The 25,964-nt window shown below is 38.4% G+C and overlaps 2 long non-coding RNA genes across 3 annotated transcripts in view; one reads left to right on the top strand and one right to left on the bottom strand.

Annotated features, from left to right (window-relative positions):
- The window catches only part of LOC147572015 (uncharacterized), a 546,875-nt gene that overhangs the window by 212,354 nt on the left and 308,557 nt on the right, over positions 1–25,964 (top strand). Inside the window, exon 4 of one of the 2 annotated variants that reach the window (XR_015247038.1) lies at positions 23,682–23,824. This is a non-coding gene — a long non-coding RNA (uncharacterized LOC147572015). Of the gene's footprint in view, positions 1–23,681; positions 25,961–25,964 lie in introns of both variants that reach the window. The other variant, XR_015247039.1, reaches the window with a different exon arrangement.
- LOC147572016 (uncharacterized) overlaps positions 1–25,964 on the bottom strand; it is a 463,768-nt gene that overhangs the window by 341,468 nt on the left and 96,336 nt on the right. The gene's annotated exons all lie outside the window — the stretch shown is intronic.

The following is a 25,964-nucleotide window of genomic DNA, read 5'->3' as shown; positions in this document are numbered from 1 at the left end:
TCTTGTCTAGGAATTGGCTTGTTTAATGTAATTCTCAAGAGACTAAGTACCTAAAGGTGAAAAGAGGGGGAGAAAGGGTAAGTGGGAGCAAACCACAGCTTCAAATAACAAGGGAAAGTTGGAATGGAAGAAAATGAAGCTATATTTGTCTTATTGGGATAGTATTTAAAAAATACAATTTTTCAAAAGCAAATGCACACGATAATGAATTGTTATGATATTGATATTTTTAGACTCACCATTTGGCCTTTTGACTGGTCCATTGTATTAATAGTGCATACTGGTGTTTGACCAATTTAACAGTAATTGAATGTGACATGATGCATGAAATCTGCTGTGTGATTACCATCAAGACACGATTTTATTTCATGAATGATGAAGTTTTTTGAAATGGGAACTTCACATTTCACCTTGAGATAAAATGTGTAGTCATGTTTCACTACAGGTAACTAGATGTATTGTTCAAATACATTTTACAGAAAAGGAATATATCATGGCCACTTGTGTGTTCATTAAATTATATGAAGTTAACATATGGGTACTTTCTTTGAAAATACATCTTCTTTGATATCAGTATCTTCTTGAATAGCTGCCCTAAGCAATACTAGTTATAATAAATTTTTATATCTTCTTATCAATGGTGGCTATTCCCTTCTCTAATTTTTTTTTCTATATGACCTGTTGTCACAGAATGGCTTTCAGCATTTGATTCCAGTTTACTATAAAATCCTCTCCTTACCTTTAATACAACTTGTAGCAACAGCTGGGTTGTATTAAAAATGAAAGCAGATATACAAAGTGCCTTACTGACCCTTCTACATGTTTTTAATATTCATTGAGTTTACTGTATATGAATGCTGTGTGAGTGCTCTCACCTGGAGGGATCTCTTTCTCTCCAAGGGCTATAATTACAAAGTGCAAATTTTTCCAAAGACTTCTGGATCTATACTACCAACTTAGGTCTTTTAACTGAATTCCATGTCTGCATTCTAAACTGCCTACTGTTCCTTGCTATAGACAGTTAAACAACAATTATGAAGAGTTCAACTCATTAATTTTCCTCCACACAAATCTTAATGAAAGGCATCACCACCCATACTGTTGCTTATTTTCTGAAAAAACTGGGTATCAGCCAAATTCTTCCTTCTCCATAAACAGACCCTGGATCCAGCCAATCACTGCATCTTCTCAAACCTACCTCCTGAACTGAATCCAGTTTGTTCTCTTCAGCTCTGTAGCCCTCCCACCTTTTAGGCCATCAGCATCATTTACCCACCGTATGGCAGAAGCGTCCTATTTTGTTAGCCTGTTTCTTGCATAGATGCGAATGCAGACACAGAGTTACTTGTAGGTCACCCCTGTGCCAAAAACATGTGAATGGCTCCTCACCACCCTAAAATTAAAGTTTAAGCTCCTTAACTTGGTTCGCATCTTCCTTCTTTTAAGATCTTGTTACTCCAGCTGTTTACTCCAGCCTCATCTCTCAGTTCTTCTTCCCAGCATTTCCTGCTGCAGTTCCCCCGAACCACTTCCTGTTTCTGGAATGGATTACTCACTGTCCTGCTTCTGAGATTTTGTCCTGCTATTTTCTGTGCCTGAGACACTTCTTTCCTTAGTCCATCTTTATTATTCACTCTTTGTATTAGTTAGGGTTCTCTACAGAGAAACAGAATCAATAGGATACATATGGTATAAATTTCAGTCTGAGTCCAAGTCCAAAAGCAAGAGAAAACCAATGTCCAGCTGAAAGACAGGCAGAAAGAGTGAATGAACTCTCCTTTACTCTGCTTGTTTGTTCTATTCAGGGCTTCAAAGGATTAGGTGAGGCCCACTCACACTGGGAAGAGCACATGGCTTCATTCAGTCTACGAATTCAAATGTTAAGCTCATCCTGAAGTACCTTCCCAGACACACCCAAAATAACGTTTAACCAAACATATGAGCTCTCTGTAGCCCAGTCAGGTTGACAGACAATTAATCATCACACCCTTCTGGTCTCATTCTAGATACCCTTTTGTCAAGAAAAATTCCAGCCCCCCAACCCCTCAAATCCTGATGAGTTTCTATTCTTACTCTCTTATCTGCTTCTATAACTTGTCTTCCTCCCTTGTGGCACCTACCACACTCTGTCATCGTTACCTACTTACTTATGTCTCATGTAAGACTCCTAATCTCGCTAATCTTTACCTCTATAATTCCTACTTTAGGAGTTAGGAATTACACTTTGGTACTTAGGAGGTGTTCAATGAATATTCACTGAATGCATGAGCTATTCTATTAACCTTTAACTTGAATTCTTGCTAACATTAAAACAATATAATTATTTTAGCTTGGTCACTTATATAAAACTAACATTTACTCCTGGCCAATTATGGCTGAATATATACGTAACAACATTCAACATTCTGGTTTCATTAACTTTCCTCTGGGATTTATACACTAAATCCACTCAATCTGTGGTTTAGATATTTTATGCTGATTAAAACTGTGGCTACCTTGTTAGAATTCTCTTTGTTGCTCACCACCAGGGAAAAGGGCATTCAGTTTAGCTGTTTTGAATTATAAAGTAGCATAGGAAAGGAGCATAGGCTTTGGAATAAAACAAAGTCCAGGTTAGACTCGTGCTGATTGCCTTCATTCTGTCTTAATTATTGAGTTCTGTATACTAAGCATCTAGAAAAGTACATAACCCAAAAGTAGGTTCTAAAAATTGATAGATGAGGCAACTTTGATAAAACTACAAAAATTATTTTAGTCATGGTGTTGTCAGGTGAACTAGTGAGATGCCAGGTCATGGGGCCTCAACCCAGCCCCTCTGAAAGTTGTCGCCGAAAGTTTTTGGTTTTGTCACGAGAAAGAATTCAAGGACAGACACACAACATAGGACCGACACAAGTGGGAAAAGTTTATTAAAGCAAAAGTACACTCTCAAGATAGGAGACTTGGAGAGCTTAACAGAGAAAGAGAGAAGGAGAGAGGGAGAGAGAGAGAGAGAGAGAGAGAGAGAGAGAGAGATAGGAAGAGAGAGAGAGAGAGAGAGAGATAGGAAGAGAGAGAGAGAGAGAGAGAGAGAGGTAGAGCTGCCTGTCCTGGAGGTTGGGTTTTTATCTTTCATTGACAGTTGTTAACTAAGAGGCAGAATATTTATTACCTGGGCTAGGGATGCAGAATTTGCACTTTTTGTTTTTACTTTTACTTTTCTATTTGTAGTTCTTAAAAATTGATTTATTTAAATTCAAGTTAGTTAACATACAGTGTAGTATTGGTTTCAGGAGTAGAACCCAGTGATTCATCACTTACATATAACAACCAGTGCTCATCCCAAGTGCCCTCCTTAGTCCCCATTACCCAGTTAGCGCATCCCGCGACTGTTCTCCCTCCATCAACCCTCAGTTTATTCTCTGTATTTAAGAGTCTCTTATGGTTTGCCTCCTTTTGTGTTTTTATCTTTTTTTCCTTCCCTTCCCCTAATGTTCATCTGTTGTGTTTCTTAAATTCCACATATAAGTGAAATCATATGATGTTTGTCTTCCTCTCTGACTGATTTCACTTGGCAAAATACCCTCTAGTTCCATCCACATTGTTGCAAATGGCTTTGTCACGGGTTTCCTGCCATGGCGCCTGGATGTTGGGCCTGTCTGGTTTGATCCTGCTTCTTGTGGAGTGCTGCCAGGACAGGCCTCTGATTTACCCAGTGGCTGACCATGACTTCCTCCTTGCTGGCCTCCAGATATCCTGTTAGAACCTAACTAACTGCCTACTCTAACGATAGGCTTCTCATTTAGTAAGTGATAGTAACTGTATTGGCTTCAGAAAGATTTTTAAGACTATAACTCAATTGATGTACTCAAATTGAGTACAGAGTAGATGCAAAATGAAAATCTCTTGTATTTCTTATTTACATAGCATCAGAAAATGTGCAAATATGTTTATAAGTGCAAAATATTTGTTTCATCCTGCAGTCCCCAACCGTGCCCTTTTCCCCTTTATTTCTAAGCACTTAATATGCACCAGGCATTATCCTAAGTGTTTTGCATACATCATTTAATTTCATTTTACTAAAGTATTTGTCTCCTTAATTGACAAGGAAAATCTCATTTCATAGAGATTGAACAATTTGCCCAAGTTTACACAGCTAAGGGATTGCAAAGATGCAAAGTATTGCATCTGGGTTTATCTGATACCAAAATCCAATGGTCATAACTATTCAATTTTAAAGCAAAATAAAGTCTGCAGGGCATGTGGGTGGCTCAGTGAGTTGAGCATCCTGCTCTTGATTTCGGCTCAGGTCACGTTTCAAGAGTGGTGGGATCCAGCCCGACTTGGGCCTCCACACTGAGCCTGGAGTCTGCTTGGGATTCTCTTTCTCTCTCCCTCTGCCCCTCTCTTCAGCTTGTGTGCTCGCTCTAAAACAAATAAAATAATATAATGTAAAGTAAAATAAAATAAATAAAGCAAAATAAAATCTGAATCTATTAAAAGTTAATTACTTTTTCCCTTCTTATCCTACAGGATCAGCATTCCACTGTTCTGTGCCCTTTATATTTGCACATGCACAGAGGGTATAATGTTTAGGAGAGCGTGGTAGGGAAATTTAAAGTCATTTCTACCACGGCATGCAAAGATGCTTGTTCCAACTGCTCTTGGCTCCTTCTCATTTATATTGATTCCTCCCCCTCCCACACATGGGCATTCATACCCTGGGCAGAGCTGGAACATGGCCCTGGCAGCGGCAGATGTCCTCCCTGGACAGACTTTGGTCAGACTGTACTGGAGAATTTGTCATGGGAAGGTTGTTTGTCTTTCCTTCATCTTTAAGGTCAGAAAATCCCCAGCTGTCTACATTCAGGTAAAAGGAAAAAGCAAAGATGAAATTTACCTTACATCTCTCTACTTCTCCCTACACATTCATTGTTTAGCCCAGTTTATAAATTGACTCCCTAAATTAACTTTCACTCCTTAATCCCAATAACAGATGCTATACTTCCACCTGTATTTTGGAACCTTTCCCTTCCTTTCTCTTTTCAGAATTAACTTCCATAATAATTATTCTCCTAATGCATCACTCGTGTCTTTTCCTTCACTGTTATTATTGCCCTTGTTCGTCTTCTCTAGCTTCAAGAATATTCTTTTTTCTTTTTATTATCTTGATTCTGATTTTTTTAAGTTATGTTTTCTTTTTCAATTTGATGCAAAACTCCTAGAACATCAGGTTATCTTGATTTTCTCCTATCACCTTCCAAATTCTACAATTTAAATTTTGTTAGAAGAACCCTACTAAGAGATTTCATTGGGTTAAAAACCATCAACTGAATTACATTTACAACTTTATATATTAATTGAATGATACAAATTGATTTCATTGGTTTTATTTTTTGAAGTTTATTTATTTTGAGAGAGAGAGAAAGAGGAAAAACAATGAGAATAGGGGAGGGGCAGAGAGAGAGGAAGAGAGAGAATCACAAGGAGGCTTTGCACCATCAGAGCAGAGCCTAAAGCGGGGCTTGAACGCCCAGATCATGAGATCGTGACTGAGCCAAGATCAGGAGTTGGATGCTTAACCAACTAAGCCACCAGGGCACCCAAATTTCATTGATTTTAAACTGAGGGCAGCTGTTGGGATAAGCACTGGGTGTTGTATGGAAACCAATCTGAATCTATAAAAAGCTCACCAAACTCCATACCCGAAAAACAAATAACCCAGTGAAGAAATGGGCAGAAAACATGAATAGACACTTCTGTAAAGAAGACATCCGGATGGCCAACAGGCACATGCAAAGATGCTCAACGTCGCTCCTCATCAGGGAAATACAAATCAAAACCACACTCAGATATCGCCTCACGCCAGTCAGAGTGGCCAAAATGAACAAATCAGGAGACTAGATGCTGGAGAGGATGTGGAGAAATGGGAACCCTCTTGCACTGTTGGTGGGAATGCAAATTGGTGCAGCCACTCTGGAAAACAGTGTGGAGTGTCCTCAGAAAATTAAAAATAGATCTACCCTACGACCCAGAAATAGCACTGCTAGGAATTTACCCAAGGGATCCAGGAGTACTAATGCATAGGAGCGCTTGTACCCCAGTATTTATACCAGCACTTTTAACAATAGTCAAATTACAGAAAGAGCCTAAATGTCCATCAACTGATGAATGGATAGAGAAATTGTGGTTTATATACACAATGGAATAATACTTAGCAATGAGAAAGAATGAAATATGGCCTTTTGTAGCAACATGGATGGAGCTGGAGAGTGTTACGCTAAGTGAAATAAGTCATACAGAGAAAGAGATACCATATGTTTTCACTCCTATGTGGATCCTGAGAAACTTAACAGAAGACCATGGGGGAGGGGAAGGAAAAAAAACGGTTAGGGAGGGAGCCATCACATAAGAGACTCTTAAAAACTGAGAACAGAGAGGACCGGCAGAAGATGGTGGCGTAGGAGGATGCTGGGCTCACCGTGCGTCCTGCTGATCACTTAGATTCCACCTACACCTGCCTAAATAACCCAGAAAACCGCCAGAAGACTAGCATAACGGAGTCTCCGGAGCCAAGCGCAGACGAGAGGCCCACGGAAGAGGATGACATGATACTATACATGGAAAATCCGATAGACTCCACCAAAAGTCTGCTAGAACTGATACATGAATTCAGCAAAGTTGTAGGATACAAAATCAATGTATAGAAGTCAGTTGCATTCTTATACACTAACAATGAAGCAACAGAAAGACAAATAAACTGATCCCATTCACAATTGCACCAAGAAGCATAAAATACCTAGGAATAAACCTAACCAAAGATGTAACAGATCTGTATGCTGAAACCTATATAAAGCTTATGAAGGTAATTGAAGAAGATTTAAAGAAATGGAAAGACATCCCCTGCTCATGAATTGGAAGAATAAATATTGTCAAAATGTCAATACTACCCAAAGCTATCTACACATTCAATGCAATCCTAATCAAATTGCACCAGCATTCTTCTCGAAACTAGAACAAGCAATCCTAAAATTCATATGGAACCACTAAAGGCCCCAAATAGCCAAAGTAATTTTGAAGAAGAAGACCAAAGCAGAGGGATCACAATCCCAGACTTTAGCCTCTACTACAAAGCTGTCATCATCAAGACAGCATGGTATTGGCACAAAAACAGACACATAGACCAATGGAATAGAATAGAAACCCCAGAACTAGACCCACAAACGTATGGCCAACTCATCTTTGACAAAGCAGGAAAGAACATCCAATGGAAAAAAGACAGTCTCTTTAACAAATGGTGCTGGGAGAACTGGACAGCAACATGCAAAAGAATGAAACTAGACCACTTTCTCACACCATTCACAAAAATAAACTCAAAATGGATAAAGGACCTGAATGTGAGACAGGAAACCATCAAAACCCTAGAGGAGAAAGCAGGAAAAGACCTCTCTGACCTCAGCCGTAGCAATCTCTTACTCGACACATCCCCAAAGGCAAGGGAATTAAAAGCAAAAATGAATTACTGGGACCTTATGAAGATCAAAAGCTTCTGCACAGCAAAGGAAACAACCAACAAAACTAAAAGGCAACCAATGGAATGGGAAAAGATACTTGCAAATGACATATCGGACAAAGGGCTGGTATCCAAAATCTATAAAGAGCTCACTAAACTCCACACCCAAAAAACAAATAACCCAGTGAAGATTTATTCCTAGGTATTTTATGCTTCTTGGTGCAATTGTGAATGGGATCAGTTTCTTTATTTGTCTTTCTGTTGCTTCATTGTTAGTGTATAAGAATGCAACTGATTTCTGTACATTGATTTTGTATCCTGCAACTTTGCTGAATTCATGTATCAGTTCTAGCAGACTTTTGGTGGAGTCTATCGGATTTTCCATGTATAATATCATGTCATCTGCAAAAAGTGAAAGCTTGACTTCATCTTTGCCAATTTGGATGCCTTTGATTTCCTGTTGTTGTCTGCTGATGCTAGAACTTCCAGCACAATGTTAAACAACAGCGGTGAGAGTGGGCATCCCTGTCGTGTTCCTGATCTCAGGGAAAAAGCTCTCAGTTTTTCCCCGTTGAGGATGATGTTAGCTGTGGGCTTTTCATAAATGGCTTTTATGATCTTTAAGTATGTTCCTTCTATCCCGACTTTCTCAAGGGTTTTTATTAAGAAAGGGTGCTGGATTTTGTCAAAGGCCTTTTCTGCATCGATTGACAGGATCATATGGTTTTTCTCTTTTTTTTTGTTAATGTGATGTATCACGTTGATTGATTTGCGAATGTTGAACCAGCCCTGCACCCCAGAAATGAATCCCACTTGATCATGGTGAATAATTCTTTTTATATGCCGTTGAATTCGATTTGCTAGTATCTTATTGAGAATTTTTGCATCCATATTCATCAGGGATATTGGCCTGTAGTTCTCTTTTTTTACTGGGTCTCTGTCTGGTTTAGGAATCAAAGTAATCCTGGCTTCATAGAATGAGTCTGGAAGTTTTCCTTCCCTTTCTATTTCTTGGAATAGCTTGAGAAGGATAGGTATTATCTCTGCTTTAAACGTCTGGTAGAACTCCCCTGGGAAGCCATCTGGTCCTGGACTCTTATTTGTTGGGAGATTTTTGATAACCGATTCAATTTCTTCGCTGGTGATGGGTCTGTTCAAGCTTTCTATTTCCTCCTGATTGAGTTTTGGAAGAGTGTGGGTGTTCAGGAATTTGTCCATTTCTTCCAGGTTGTCCAATTTGTTGGCATATAATTTTTCATAGTATTCCCTGATAATTGTTTGTATCTCTGAGGGATTGGTTGTAATCATTCCATTTTCATTCATGATTTTATTTATTTGGGTCATCTCCCTTTTCTTTTTGAGAAGCCTGGCTAGAGGTTTGTCAATTTTGTTTATTTTTTCAAAAAACCAACTCTTGGTTTCGTGGATCTGCTCTACAGTTTTTTTAGATTCTATATTGTTTATTTCTGCTCTGATCTTTATTATTTTTCTTCTTCTGCTGGGTTTAGGCTGCCTTTGCTGTTCTGCTTCTATTTCCTTTAGGTGTGCTGTTAGATTTTGTATTTGGGATTTTTCTTGTTTCTTGAGATAGGCCTAGATTGCAATGTATTTTCCTCTCAGGACTGCCTTCGCTGCGTCCCAGAGCGTTTGGATTGTTGTATTTTCATTTTCGTTTGTTTCCATATATTTTTTAATATCTTCTCTAATTGCCTGGTTGACCCACTCATTCGTTAGTAGGGTGTTCTTTAACCTCCATGCTTTTGGAGGTTTTCCAGACTTTTTTCTGTGGTTGATTTCAAGCTTCATAGCATTGTGGTCTGAAAGTATGCATGGTATGATTTCAATTCTTGTAAACTTATGAAGGGCTGTTTTGTGACCCAGTATATGATCTATCTTGGAGAATGTTCCATGTGCACTCGAGAAGAAAGTATATTCTGTTGCTTTGGGATGCAGAGTTCTAAATATATCTGTCAAGTCCATCTGATCCAATGTCTCATTCAGGGCCCTTGTTTCTTTATTGACCGTGTGTCTAGATGATCTATCCATTTCTGTAAGTGGGGTGTTAAAGTCCCCTGCAATTACCACATTCTTCTCAATAAGGTTGCTTATGTTTATGAGTAATTGTTTTATATATTTGGGCGCTCCGGTATTCGGCGCATAGACATTTATAATTGTTAGCTCTTCCTGATGGATAGACCCTATCACTATTATATAATGTCCTTCTTCATCTCTTGTTACAGCCTTTAATTTAAAGTCTAGTTTGTCTGATATAAGTATGTCTACTCCAGCTTTCTTTTGGCTTCCAGTAGCATAAATAGTTCTCCATCCCCTCACTCTCAATCTAAAGGTGTCCTCAGGTCTAAAATGAGTCTCTTGTAGACAGCAAATAGATGGGTCTTGTCTTTTTATCCATTCTGATACCCTATGTCTTTTGTTTGGCGCATTTAATCCATTTACATTCAGTGTTATTATAGAAAGATATGGGTTTAGAGTCATTGTGATGTCTGTATGTGTTATGCTTTTAGTGATGTCTCTGGTACTTTGTCTCACAGGGTCCCCCTTAGGTTCTCTTGTAGGGCTGGTTTAGTGGTGACGAATTCCTTCAGTTTTTGTTTGTTTGGGAAGACCTTTATCTCTCCTTCTATTCTAAATGACAGACATGCTGGATAAAGGATTCTCGGCTGCATATTTTTTCTGTCTAGCACACTGAAAATCTCGTGCCAATTCTTTCTGGCCTGCCAAGTTTCAAAAGAGAGATCAGTCACGAGTCTTATAGGTCTCCCTTTATATGTGAGGGCACGTTTACCCCTTGCTGCTTTCAGAATTTTCTCTTTATCCTTGTATTTTGCCAGTTCCACTATGATATGTTGTGCAGAAGATCGATTCAAGTTACGTCTGAAGGGAGTTCTCTGTGCCTCTTGGATTTCAATGCCTTTTTCCTTCCCCAGTTCAGGGAAGTTCTCAGCTATTATTTCTTCAAGTACCCCTTCAGCACCTTTCCCTCTCTCTTCCTCCTCTGGGATACCAATTATGCGTAGATTATTTCTTTTTAGTGTATCACTTAGTTCTCTAATTTTCCCCTCATACTCCTGGATTTTTTTATCTCTCTTTTTCTCAGCTTCCTCTTTTTCCATAACTTTATCTTCTAGTTCACCTATTCTCTCCTCTGCCTCTTCAATCCAAGCCGTGGTGGTTTCCATTTTGTTATGCATTTCGTTTAAAGCGTTTTTCAGCTCCTCGTGACTGTTCCTTAGTCCCTTGATCTCTGTAGCAAGAGATTCTCTGCTGTCCGCTATACTGTTTTCAAGCCCAGCGATTAATTTTATGACTATTATTCTAAATTCACTTTCTGTTATATTATTTAAATCCTTTTTGATCAGCTCATTAGCTGTTGTTATTTCCTGGAGATTCTTCTGAGGGGAATTCTTCCGCTTGGTCATTTTGGATAGTCCCTGGCGTGGTGAGGACCTGCAGGGCACTTCCCCTGTGCTGTGGTGTATAACTGGAGTTGGTGGGCGGAGCCGCAGTCAGACCTGATGTCTGCCCCCAGCCCACCGCTGGGGCCACAGTCAGACTGATGTGTGCCTTCTCTTCCCCTCTCCTAGGGGCGGGATTCACTGTGGGGTGGGGTGGCCTGTCTGGGCTACTTGCACACTGCCAGGCTTGTGATGCTGGGGATCTGGCGTCTTAGCTGGGGTGGGTAGGCAAGGTGCACAGGGGCTGGAGGGGCAGGCTTAGCTTGCTTCTCCTTAGGTGATTCACTTCAGGAGGGGCCCTGTGGCAGCAGGAGGGAGTCAGATCCGCTGCCGGAGGTTTGGCTCCGTAGAAGCTCAGAGTTGGGTGTTTGCGCGGAGCGAGCAAGTTCCCTGGCAGGAACTGGTTCTCTTTGGGATTTTGGCTGGGGGATGGGCGGGGGAGATGGCGCTGGCGAGCGCCTTTGTTCCCCACCAAACTGAGCTCTGTCGTCCGGGGGCTCAGCAGCTCTCCTTCCCTTTGTCCTCCAGCCTTCCCGCTTTCTGAGCAGAGCTGTTAACTTATGACCTCCCAGACGCTAAGTCGCGCTTGCTGTGGGAACACAGTCCGTCAGGCCCCTCCGCTTTTTGCAAGCCAGACTCGGGGGCTCTGCTTGGCTGGCGAGCCGCCCCTCCGCCCCGGCTCCCTCCCGCCAGTCCGTGGAGCGCGCACCACCTCGCTGCCCTTCCTACCCTCTTCCATGGGCCTCTGGTCTGCGCTTGGCTCCGGCGACTCCGTTCTGCTAATCCTCTGGCGGTTTTCTCAGCAGTGTGATTTCTTAACAGCAATAAAGTCTCAGGAGACACAAAACAAGGCTGTGATAATGGCTGCAGGAATGGTCAAGGAAGGCCTCTCTGGGTAGCTAATAATCAAACTGCTAACCCAGTGAAGAAATGGGCAGAAAACATGAATAGACACTTCTGTAAAGAAGACATCCGGATGGCCAACAGGCACATGCAAAGATGCTCAACGTCGCTCCTTATCAGGGAAATACAAATCAAAACCACACTCAGATATCACCTCACGCCAGTCAGAGTGGCCAAAATGAACAAATCAGGAGACTATAGATGCTGGAGAGGATGTGGAGAAACGGGAACCCTCTTGCACTGTTGGTGGGAATGCAAACTGGTGCAGCCACTCTGGAAAACAGTGTGGAGGTTCCTCAGAAAATTAAAAATAGACCTACCCTATGACCCAGCAATAGCACTGCTAGGAATTTACCCAAGGGATACAGGAGTACTGATGCATAGGGGCACTTGGACCCCAATGTTTATAGCAGCACTCTCAACAATAGCCAAATTGTGGAAAGAGCCTAAATGTCCATCAACTGATGCATGGATAAAGAAATTGTGGTTTATATACACAATGGAGTACTACATGGCAATGAGAAAGAACGAAATATGGCCTTTGTATCAACGTGGATGGAAGTGGAGAGTGTGATGCTAAGTGAAATAAGCCATACAGAGAAAGACAGATGCCATATGTTTTCACTCTTATGTAGATCTTGAGAAACTTAACAGAAACCCATGGGGGAGGGGAAGGAAAAAAAAAAGAGGTCAGAGTGGAAGAGAGCCAAAGCATAAGAGACTGTTAAAAACTGAGAACAAACTGAGGGTTGATGGGGGGTGGGAGGGAGGGGAGGGTGGGTGATGGGTATTGAGGAGGGCACCTTTTGGGATGAGCAGTGACGGTGTTGTATGGAAACCAATTTGACAATAAATTTCATATATTGAAAAAAAATAAAAAAAATAAAAGAGAAACTAAATGGAAAAAAAACTGAGAACAGACTGAGGGTTGACGGGGAGTGGGAGGGAGGGGAGGGTGGCTGAGGGGTATTGAGGAGGGCACCTGTTGGGATGAGCACTGGGAGTTGTATGGAAACCAATTTGACAATAAATTTCATATTAAAAAAAACTCTGATACTTTATATATTCAAGTAAGTACTTACAATGATACAATATATACAATATATAATCCAGTTGTATTATATATATTTAAATTTTTAAAAAAATGTTTAGTTTTGAGAGAGAGAGAGTGCAAGCAGGGAGAAACGGAGAGGGACAAATGATCTGAAGCAGGCTCTGCATTGAGAGCAGCAAACCCCAATGTGGGGCCTGAACTCATGAACCCACAAGATCATGATTGGAGCTGAAGTCAGATGCTCAACCGACTGAGCCACCCAGGCACCCTTGACCTGTATTATATTTTATCCTGGGAGAATCAGAGTTTTTCTGTGCAATTAGTAGAGATCGTCCTTCAAGATTGCAACATGGGCCCATTTACAACTGAGTCTGCTTTTTCACTCAGGGTTCAGTAAATTGATTTTTTATAATAAATTTATTTATTTATAATAGAATATACTCTTAATGATAAATGTTGATAATTAAAAAATTTAAATATATTAGTACCCAGTTAGTTTTGTTCTTAGTAACTGTACATATACAAACACACACAAAGATTTTTTTTTTTTTTTGCCGACTTCAACTCATAAAATTTAATAGTAGTTTGACCAATGTGATGAAAATTATTCTATTTATAATTACTTTGAATTTTTTGGAAGAACTTCGAACACTTGGCTCCTAGTGGAAATAATCATTTTAACGATTACAGTGTTGTCAGAGAGTTCAGCAAAGCATTTGATTATTTTTTTAGCCTCAAGAAGTGGCAAAATTGTACTTATTTAAATGTCACTGTTTTGCAAAAACTTTTAGTCTCTCTCTTCTTTGTTTTTTTATCCTTCATTTGTGAATGTTTACATAATAAATCCAGTAAGTGTATTTTTGGAAGTATAACTATTTTTAACAGATGGAATCATTAATTTTATTGTTCCATATTTATGTTAGAGATTAATATGTTTGCCTGAATGCTTGGCAGATTAACATCTCTTTGTTTAACTTTATGATTTTTTGTTTAAGCACTGGAGAAGTCTGTCATTGACAAAACTGAGCTAATGTCAGTGATCTTATTTTTCAGGATTTTTTGACATTGAAATTTTGAATAAATAAGCATGCATATAAATTGGATGATAATTGTAGAAACTGAGGCTTCATTTCAATTACAAGAGTTATGCAGTGTATTTTTATTCTTACGTCTACTAGATGAGAAGATTCAAGCCATTATTCTGTTTTCTTCATAATTGCTAATTTAAAAATTCTTTACCATGTTTATTCCAATTCTTTAATTCCTTCAATAAGAAAATCAGCCTAATTAAATTGTTGAAGGTTAAAATTAAATTCCACTTCAATATTGTTTACCTAGGAACACTATGAGTTTCTAAGTGTTTAATTAACTCAGTTGTATAAGGGTTAACAGTCAGAAATATATCCAGGTCATCTAAGTCATACAATTGTCAGATGGTTGCTAGGCAACAGATATCAGGTTTGGCTGATGCATGTTTCTAGGCAAAGCTTATAGTGTGAAAAGAAGAACAAATTACATGATACCTGCATTTTTGTCATTATGCTTTTTAAAATAAAGTTGTTTTTGGAGGGGGGATAAAGTCTTGACATTTATTATGCACATTGTCATTTTTCTAAATGCCAGAACTATGTCTTTTGATAGTTAAGTGATAAGGGACAATAAATTAAAATGACAGCTGACATTTTATTTCTTATGTGGTTTCAGATGTGGGTCTTTCACCTAATCCTGTTTTTGTATGTTGTCATCTTGTTAATTAATTTTCTAAATTCATTATGATTGAAAAGAAGCTGCAAATCAAAATTAATTGAAATATAATTAATTTAAAATATACACATTTCAAAGCCACTGAGGACAAGAAATGAAAGTAACTTATACTACATGATTCTAGTACAAAACCAATTATGTCACCAGTGATGGAAATGATGTTGAGAGACCACATTTTAAAAATCTAGGGTGAAAGTCTAATTCATTGCAAATGACTATTTTAAACTACTATTTAGTATTATATATTACTCGATTAATTTTCATTTTGTTACATATAATATGATAATAAATATGATAATATGATATAAAATATAATAAATATAAAGTATTGAGTATAATGCTTATATCCTACTTATAAATTCCAATGATGTTAGTTCCTCTCTCCCTCTTTTTACTCTTCTTCTTAATAATTGACATACAAGGTGAGAATTTTGGGTTTGGTTAAGGATGGTTCATTGCAAATGGACCCAAGAGGAAACAACCAAAATTATCTATTAGATGTCCAGGAAACAAAAATATATTATTTAATCATTTGTTTTCAAACATATTTTTTAAAGCATATATTTCAGAGATCTGGTTTTTACGCCCCAAATGAGGAGTTGTGGCAAAAATCATTAAAAAAATTAATTTTGATTAGTTTAGTTTTTCATTGGAAAAATTTAATTCAGAGTTTAGCATAACCAATATTTTGGGTTTTTTTAATAATTCGATGCCATCTTTCACAAATTAAGAGATTTTTCCAGTGAATTTTCAGTTGTTGGGGTGAGATAAAAAACAGAAGAAATATATTTAAATTCGACATTTTTACAAAAGAGAATTTTGTCAAATTTCTATCTAGATTATGATTCTAGTGCCTCTCTGATTTTTACTATTAGCTAACAGAACTTAGAGAACTTAATTAAAATCAAATACATAAGGTAGATGAATCAGGTGGAGTTGTATAGTGACAATGATTTAACAAATCAACTAAAAAATAGCATAATTTTTTTCTAATTTCAACCAAATTTTAAGTTTATATAATCGTGATTTCTGTATTCCGTTCACACAGCAGACACCTGCCTAGTTATTATAGGCTTAAAAAACAGCCAGAATTTATTTTATTTCTTGGGAAAATCATCCAAGGAATATATCTTTATATTCTTCATGTATAAAGGACTTCAGACCTCACGTGAATTTGCTGGTGATAAATAACAAAATAATAATAAAATTAAATTAAATTATGAAGCATCAAGTTATTTATGACTATGTCTAACAAAGAAAATTGTGATTATGTTTATTATGTATTCTCTGTGCAACAGCTTTAAAAATATGTAACCTTGTTCAAGAGCAAACTGTCTGCCTAACACATTCTAAAATAAAAAATATACTCAGATAAATATTGTTACCAGGTTTTAAAAATGTTTCAACATGTTATGAAATAAGCACATTTAGAAAATCAGAGTTGTTACAAATTGAGGACTAGATTGCTCAAAAGGTGATGCTGCTTTCAAAGTTATGTCTCTTGAAACTATTATGCTCAATTTCCTTTTTATTTTTGACATCCAGAAACAGAGACATGTCTGGATGAAAAGAGTTTCACTTAAAAAGCAAGAAAAAAACCTTTAAAGAATTAGTATAGATTCTTGATGCTTTAATATGAATTTCTGAGCACATTTTGGTGGGTAGTATGGTTAATTCACCTCTGTTCCTTTCTTATAGTTGTCTGCCACATCGAGGGACATGTGAAATCAATGGCTCCAGAGTTAGAGAAGAGAATCAAACTGTAACATCCCACCTCCCCTAAATTGCTAACCACAGTTATCTGTATAATAATGAGACTTTTATTAGTATTGGAAATGCTTCTTTTCTTACAACTTCCATTGTTGTTAAATCCCTGTTTTTTCCCATCTCATTTCTTTTATTTAAAAAAAATTTTAATGTCTTATTTATTTTTGAGAGAGAGACAGAGAGACAGACAGAGAGGGAGAGATGGAGCACAAGTTGGGGAGGGGCAGAGAGCGGGAGACAGAATCTGAAGCAGTCTCCAGGCTCTGAGCTGTCAGCACAAAGCCCAGTGCTCATGGGATCTCACAGTTCATGGGGCTTGAACCCATGAACTATGAGATCATGACCTGGGTTGAAGTCAGATGCTCAACCAACTGAGCCACCCAGCATCCCCCCCCCCCCATTTCATTTCTTTAATAGATAATCTTTATAGAATTTCATGGACATTCTAAGAAATGTTATAGACTCTTCAGTCTTGGATTGAAGTGGAGTAAAATAGTATATTTTTGTTAGGTCAATCGAATCATGACATCCATTCCAAGTATTTCATAAAGCATATTTTGGTGGAGCCATTAATAGGATCTTCCTTTTGAGACACACTTTATTTTCTCCCAGCCTATGGACATAATCTAAAAACTGACAGCATACCTACATCAGATAGCAAACAGTCCCACTTATACAGAAGATTTCCAAACTTGACTTGGAATATTTGAATGTGAATTCTGGAATTACTGAGTCTGGTCCAAACAGGTGGCCTGCTCAGCTATGAATAAGACAATAGAAGAAAAGATGAATAAGATGAAAAAATTAAGAAACACTTCATGAAACTATTAGTTTGACTTGCAGTGTACTTAAAATTAATTTCAATTATAATATAATAACATTATAAAATAAGTATGTTAGAAAAGCCTTTCTTAGGAGACCAAGACAAGAGTCTCAGGATGCTTATTGCACATAGAAAAGGAATTGCCTCTGGGATTGGAAAAGGAAAAGGAATAGAGAAGAAGAATGGGACATTTATCAAACGCCTGCCACTTGACAGACACTATTCTAGACGTATGTTATACCATTTAACATTTATAAGCCAGTAAGGTAGGGAGTGTTATCTCCAACAGAAAGATGAGGAAAAACAAACTTCAAGGAGCTGTGTAAGACCTTTTTGTCAGGAGACTTTTTTTCTGCAAAACTTTTAAAACTGGGACCCAAGAGAGAAGGTGTTAGAACACAGGTATGTCTGCCTGCTAAGCCCATGTTTATAATGGTTGCTGAACCTGAAATTAGCAGTGGTAGCACCTGTAGCCAAAGGTCCATCATTATGTTTCTCATTTTATAGCTTCCTGACAGATGTGGAAAAAAAGAAACCCTCAGTGACGCAGGCTCAACTTTAGAAGATAATTGATTATTTAATGGAGATTATGTTTTGACACATTATTTAATGGAAGTTAAACCTTAGCTTACTTTATTGCCTAAATCTTATGTAAGACAAATACTTCCATTGCAGATATACACATAACAGCTAGAATGTGTTCATTTTACTAAAGGAAACTAAATTTACTAAAAAAACAAATGCTGGTATTATGAAAACATACTAATGTTAGAAGAGTGGTTTACCAATTTGTGCTTTCAAACTTACGTTTGGATGTGACTCACCATACGAAAAACATACTTTCATCAAACACACACAGACACACACACACACACACACATTTATAAAATAGTACTTTACATAAATAAAAAACGTTGAAAAAAATTAAAAAAAAAATAGTACTTTACCTTCACTGCAAGCAATGCATTATATATTCCATCCCATCCCACTTTATGCCCTGACAAAACATTCCACCAGTTTAAAATTACAGTGGTTATAGACACACTGAATTGATTTCACAATACAGTGTGGGCCATGATTTACAGTTTGGAAATTACTGATTGGAAGGTATCAGATAATGCTTCCATAGAATATAACTTTAAACTGTAAACTTGGACTGAAAAAATAAGTGGAAGGTAGCTAACAAAAAGTAGGGCATGGGAGGCAGTGTACAATTGTGTTCTGATTTCAGAGAAATCAGAGGGTGTAGAAGCCCATGCAGAATTGGAAAGGTGTTTGGTGAGTTCAGGATATTTGAGAGAAGGAATAGTGAAGCTGGAATATATTGGCAGAGTGGGAGGGTGATATGAGTGAATCTGTATTTGGAGGATTTGGTGATGGATTGGTTTTGGAGAGGCAGTGAGGGAGAATGGTGGGTGAAAGACAATAGTGGTAGTAATTACATTTTAGAATAGTTACAATGTCAGACACTTTGCTAAGCAATTTATATGTTATATTTGGCTTTCTAAAATTTTTCTGAATGTAAAAAACATTCTATTTTATGTTATCCTATATGCACATGTTTTTATGAAACAGCACCTCTCAGATTGCTGGGTTAATAATGAGGTAAAGGCTAGTGCTATAAACTAAAAGAATAATGGAGAAGTCTGGTTTTTTGGAGGAGAAATATTGGATGATAATGAGTTTGATTTTGAGTTTGATCATGAACTTTAGATGTTTCGTTCTATATGGATCTGAGGTCAGAAGAATTACTTGGACTACAGATAAAACATTTGGGAGTAATTAACACATATGTAAAAATTAAAGCCTATAGACTGACTGAGAGCATCCGGTAAGTGAAGATAGAGTGAAAAGAAAATGAAATTTAGTTTGGAGCCTTGTGCAAATCAAATATTAGTAACCAAAGTGAGGAGGAAGAACTGAGAAAGGAGGCTGAAAAGAGTAGCCTAAGACAGAGGAGAAAATCAGGAGAGAATGTGGTCTTATGGTCACAGGATTGAAGTGTTTTGTTTGCTTATAAAGTGATGAGTATATAAGAATGGGTAATAAACCATATCAAAAACCTTTGTGAAGTCAAGTAAGGTAGTAATAATAAAAGTTCCTTCTGGACTGAGATAGCATGAATGTTGGTGGTGACCTTACGAAAGTTGATCTCTATAGTGGAATGTGTAAGGGTTATAATCATGTGACTTAAATTGTATTTGATCTATGATTAGGTGAAATTCACCATCTAACATGGTTTTAAGATAATGTTCCCATTTTGGGGTAGTTAAAAGCCTAGCCTAAAATTACAGCTTGGCCCTCTAAGTCTGAGGCTGGAAGTTTGTCAACTGTGAAGGCTACTTTTCCATTGCATTAGGATATGCAAAAGAGAAGAACTGTAACACAGTGAAGAAGACAGTAAAGTAAGGAGGGCCTTCTAACAGCACAAAGAACGTTTTGTGGTGGTTGGAGAATGAGGAGGAGTTGGAGGCATGGAGAGTGGAAGGATGAAGAGAGAAGAGGCTGTCATTGTACAAGATGTACATATACTGGGCCTCCCTCTCCTTTCCATGCTCATCAAGTTGTAGTGTTTTCCTTGGATGGTTATGTAGGGTTTTCCTACAGGGAACAAAATAGGTGATACTTTTCTTAGTTGCCTTAGACCTGGTCTCTGAAGTTGCAGAACACAGGGAAGCTGTTAATCAATTGTGTGATGTGACAGATTTTTAGGTTAAAGCAGATACAAGAGAGAAAGAAAAGTACTGAAGACTATTTTTTAAAATCTTTATTTATTTTTGAGAGAGAGGGGAATGGAGAGAGAGGAGACACAGAATCTGAAGCAGATTCCAGGCTCTGAGCTGTTAGTGCAGAGCCCAAAACGGAGTTTGAACTCATGAACCACGAATTCGTGACCTGAGCCCAAGTCGGATGCTTAATTGACTGAGCCGCCCAGGTGCCCTGAAGACGATTAAAAATAGAAAACTCCTTAAAGAGGATCGCCTATGAAGAGAAGGAGAAGCTAGGTTTGAAATCAAGGAAGTATTCCTTTTCTTAAGGAATGGAGATACCTGTTGGTTTGCAACCTCAGGAGTTCCCTGGATGAAATTCAAATCTGGACATTGTACACCTTAGGGCAAGAAGACCAAAGAAAGAGACAGGCCACTCCAGATTGGTAGATGGCAGTCTTAGTAAGCAAGGGAATTTACATACAAGGTTTGTCTTGAGTAACTACAAAATAAGTAGATCTCTACATCTGCCCACCAAGGATCTTAAAAGTTTATGTAGAGGCCTTAAGGGGGTTCAATCATGTATACAGTCCAGATGGTCTCAGTAATACAGTGTTCTCTTAATGCTGCATCCTTGAAATGGCTCCTAGTGTGAGAACAGTGGGCAGAATGTAGAATGTACATTCCAAGATCAGGAGAGGAGGTAATGAGCCTCGAATTTCCTGGATCCAGCTGGAGAGTCAACCAGCAGACACATCCTCTGCATATCTCCTATAATATTGAGAGAGAAAGTAGATGTATGATAATGAGAGAGAAAGTAGAAAGGAAGGGAGACATTTTAGGTAGGCTTATGGGTATGGTAGTGCAAAGTTGAGTTGGTTATCTTTGAAGGCTTCCACATTCTCTTCGACATATATAGATAAACAGTGAGATAATCTCAGGAGAAAAAGAAATGGTAAGGAGGCGAAACAGTCAACAAGAGAAAACTAGCAGTATTTCTAAGCAGGATTGATGTCCTAATTTAGTTTTTAATGGTTTTAATCTCCTTGTATGTGTGAATTTTCCTCTTAGCCCCATAGCTTGCACAGGGGAGATAGATGGTTGGCTGGATGCATCCTGGATTAGGATGTTGTGAGAGATATAACTAAAGGACAACAGGAAAATTGCATTCAATGTATTAGCAAAAGAATGACTAACCTAATGGACCACGAACACTAATTCATAGATTGGAATTACATACGATGACTTAAAGTGCAAAAGTGTATCTGAATTTTTTTAGTTCTGAACTCATTTGAGGTGGACCTCCCATTTCCGCTGAGGGTAGAAGCACAACTTTGACAAAGATAACCGAATCTTGTATTTTAACATAGTCTCTAGGAGCAAATATTCCATTAGTTCAAAGCTCAAAATTCTTTTTATGAATGTTTCTCATCATCTAAAGGTGTCTTGTCTTCATTTCTTTTTTCTCTGATGGCCTGTTGATAAAGAAGTCCAACACCAGTTGGTTGGGGGAAAAGGGCAGTTAAGTGTACTTTTTGTCCTTATTCTTCTCATTTTCTCTTTTTCCTTGGCCACTTCTCTAGCCAGAAATGCTTACCTCAGTGTCTTGTCTGAATAGGAACTACTGCCACATGACATCATTTTCTTTATGCAGGAACAATATTGTGAAAAGGGGAGCTGCTATAATAGAAATAAATAGAGGGGTGGATGGATTAATGGTCCCAATGTGGTAGGAAAACCAATGGAGCAGAAATGGCTCAGGAAACAAGATGGAAGGGTAGGAAGATGTACTTAGGGAAGGTATGTCTGAATTTAGTATTCCAAAGCTGGGGAAGTTTTGTAGGTGGCAATGTCCAGAGTATGCCTAAGGAGATGTTAGATGAGATAAACTGGTGATCTTGGAGGCCACAAGGTAGTAATGAAAGACTGGTGTGTAGTTTGGGTCATCAACATTGATTTGGAATCATCTAAGACAAGCGTGGGAGTTGGAATGGAGATAGAGACCATGATCCAGAATCTTCACTTAATGAGGCCAGTATTCCAGATGGCTGTGGTAAATCGATTTTAAATATCATTTTTAGTAGAGACTCTGATCACCCTAGAATAAAATTGAAGGGAGAAAATATAGTATAGATGCTTTTTATAAGTTGCATGCAAAGAGGAATTTATAACTAGAGAGTGATCAAAAAGAACAATGTTAGAACTTTCATGCCAAAACTTGCTATAGAAGGTATAATTTCTGATGTATTCTGGAAGTTTTATCTTTGTCCCCCAAATGTCACTGTGGCATGCGGTAAATATTTTCTTCCAAATAGATAACAGGTAGGAATAGTATACTTGAGTAGTTGGATGAAAGGTACCAAAATGCCCTTCCCTCCTCTGTCCCTTTGTCTCTAATCTGGTAGTCAGCAGATTTGGACTCACTACTGTTACTGCCAATAGCCATGTCTGCTGGCATTTACATAACAGAATAGGGAAGTGAGTTATGAAAGCAGCCACTGTCATTTTCTTGTATTTTCATCACAAGGACATATTGAAATACATCCTTGGACAAAAGGACCCGGCTGAAAGTGGTTTCCAGATATCTCACCCTGCTGATTTCGATGTGAAATGCAGGAAAACAGTGGTTGTTGGGAGGTGACTGAAGAGAGAAAAGTAAATAATTTCTGGTAAATGTCAACTAGGAGAGGCTTTGAAATTCACTGTTTAATTGTGATTAATTAGTTAATTACTTGATTTAACTAGTAGCGTCAATTAGAGGAGAATTTGGTGGGTTATTTTTTTCAATTTTCAAGGCTTCATTTCTAGCTAGGTAAATTTTACCTCTTATAAAATGCATTTGCGGGGCGCCTGGGTGGCGCAGTCGGTTAAGCGTCCGACTTCAGCCAGGTCACGATCTCGCGGTCCGTGAGTTCCAGCCCCGCGTCGGGCTCTGGGCTGATGGCTCAGAGCCTGGAGCCTGTTTCCGATTCTGTGTCTCCCTCTCTCTCTGCCCCTCCCCCGTTCATGCTCTGTCTCTCTCTGTCCCAAAAATTAATAAACGTTGAAAAATAAATAAATAAATAAAAAATAAAATGCATTTGCATGTAAGACTGGTTTCTTCAGTTGCTTTTTCATGAAGAATTCTAGAATTGACACTGAATAAAGTTCCATATTATGCAAAGCAATATTTTTTAAAAATATATAAACCAAAATGTTCTGATGAATTCACAGTTATCATGTGGTCTCTTTATTTACAATCTTTAGAATTTATGCTGTTTTCAGAAATTATACCTTATTACATGGCTTATTTTTTTTAATGCTAAAGGTGTTATCTAATTACACTATAATTAAATGTAATTTATCAAATAGAAATAAAGACAAAACCGGTAATCAGAGACTCTTGCTCCATTCATAGATATTCAGTGGAGGTGTATCGTGTAATTAGTTTACCAATGTTTACTCTAGAACAAGTAGAATAAAATTATCATCATTTTTCCTTTCATCATTTGACAGCACACTTGGAATTCATTTGCATAGCTTTACAATGGAAGTCATTACCCTCATCACAGATCTACTGTTGTATAGCCAGCAACGAAAAAGTGAAGCTTATGAAGGTTTAGAGATGAGAAGATGGATTTATTGTTGAATAAAAGAGTTTAAAGTTTCTTTTTGTTCTGGGATAGTTGTAAACATAGAACTGTTATGATCTCAGGTTTGGCCAGATCTCTGAGGAGAGATTCTACCTATTCCCTGTATACAATGAACTGAGGAAAACTACTGACATACGACTTACAAAGGAGATAGCTTGAAACTGGTATTGGAAACTTTGTCCCTCACCCATCAAAAGAAATAAAGGTATTCAAGTCGGAGAAGCTGGGTGGTGGGAGGTAGATTCTTCAAAGTGGGTACGCTCTGTGTTCTTCCCACTCCCCAGGGTCAAGAGTGTGTGTGTGCATTTTACGGTGGGGGATTATCTCCTTGTCTCAAATCTCTGAAGAGGCACTTCACAAGAAACTCATGGAGATCTACATATGTGCATCTGTGGTTTGGAGAACACAGCAGCTAAAGCAGGAATTGCCTACCAAGCAACTAAATGAAAAGAGTGCATTTGGGAAATACACTCACACCAATCCTGCCAGAAGTATATGTGTCCAGTCCTGCTTTTTTAACAAGAGAATTACATTCATTTATATCATACAAGAGAATTCACTTCTTGGTTAACAACTGTCTAACTGGTTTGAGTTCAGGAAAGGTAAGCACCACTTCCCACTTCTCCATTTCCCCACCTTCGTCCCTTTTCCACTTTTGGCTTTCTGGAGTAATAGTCTCTTTTAATCCATTAATAGTGGTTAAATGCATGGGCATTGGGATCAGACTCACCTGGAATAGAGTTTTGACTCTGTCATTTGCTGACACAAGAGAAGCACTTGCAGTTTACTGAACAAATTAGGCTTCTGTTTTGTCATCTGTAAAATACAGAAGAGTGTAGTGCCTACCCCACAGAATTACAATCAGTGCATGTAATTAATTAGCTCAGTACATGGCACATGGAGCTAAATAGATGTTAGCTATTATAAGGTATGTATTAAAAATGGGTGTTTGGGGGCGCCTGGGTGGCTCAGTCGGTTGAGCGTCCGACTTCGGCTCGGGTCATGATCTCGCGGTCTGTGAGTTCGAGCCCCGCGTCGGGCTCTGTGCGGACAGCTCAGAGCCTGGAGCCTCTTTCGGATTCTGTGTCTCCCTCTCTCTCTGACCCTCCCCCATTCATGCTCTGTCTCTCTCTGTCTCAAAAATAACGTTTAAAAAAATTTAAAAAAAAAAATGGGTGTTTGGGACGCCTGGATGGCTCAGTCAGTTGAGCATCTAACTCTTGGTTTCAGCTCAGGTCATGGTCTCATAGTTTGTGAGTTCAGCCCTGCACTGGGATTCTTTTTCTGCCTCTCTCTCTGCTCCTCCCCTGCTCGTGCTCGCGATACATACATACATACATACATACATACATACATACATAAAGGGTGTTCACTCTCCAGTGTCCTATTGTGCCCAATCCTATCTTAAAATGTAGATTCAGGAGTTTCTCCTCTGAATTTAGTTGGGAGTCTTGTGACCTTTGTTGGTATTTTAAATTCTCAAGAGTTGCTGGGAGATGTCTGCATTGAGTACCTGAATGATATAGAATGGGAAGTCTCATATTCATCGTTATGGTTAATGGGCAGATGACAGAAGAAGCTTCTGTATAAAGTCAGGGAAATACTCCTATTCACGAATTGAGTTGGCAGAAATAGCTCTATGTGGCTACCAAGTGTTCTCACTTAAATGATTCATGAAATGACCAGCTGCATCAGTTTTCTGGAAACATTATGGGTCCTAAGCATTTGAATAGTGTCCCTTAAAGAAGTCTTCCTCCCCCCAGAATCTTTCACTGCAAAATTTTCGGACCAACCATTATACTCTGCAATTCCTTTTAGGAAAGTCAATCATTCCTGGGGTCTGAAATCTAGTATCCTCTTAATATCCCCTTCTTAACCCCATCTAAGCCAAAGCTCAATTTTTCTTTCCCCCCTCCCCCTGCCCCATAACAGAACTTGGTGAGGCATTGAAAAAGACCAGATGTTAACAAAACAAATATGTTTACCTTCCTGGAGGATACAGGGAGCTAGTTCATAAGGCCATGGCTTTTAAAACCACAGCTGTCCTATAGTTGAAGGGAAAAAAGAGATACTTTCACACAATACCTTTTCTTTTATGGCTCATATAGCTTTACCTGTTGCAGAAAAGAAGGAAGTGAGGTGGGGGAGAGAGGAAGAGGGGAAGGGGGAGAAGAAGAAAGGTAGAGAAAATCCTTTGATTTTTCTTATTACATATATGCACACATATACACTTATAAATAGCTAGGCAGCTGTCCCCCACCGAGTGCTAGGCTCTGTGCTAAGTGCTTTGTTTCCCAGCTAATCTTGCCTGTGATACTAAAAGAATGGTATCATAATCTAGGTAC

Source organism: Puma concolor, chromosome F2 (assembly GCF_028749965.1).
Source record: "Puma concolor isolate L17-30 chromosome F2, mPumCon1.1.hap2, whole genome shotgun sequence".
Taxonomy (NCBI): domain Eukaryota; kingdom Metazoa; phylum Chordata; class Mammalia; order Carnivora; family Felidae; genus Puma; species Puma concolor.
Note: the sequence above shows the minus strand (reverse complement) of the source record. Positions and strands in the feature narration are given on the sequence as shown.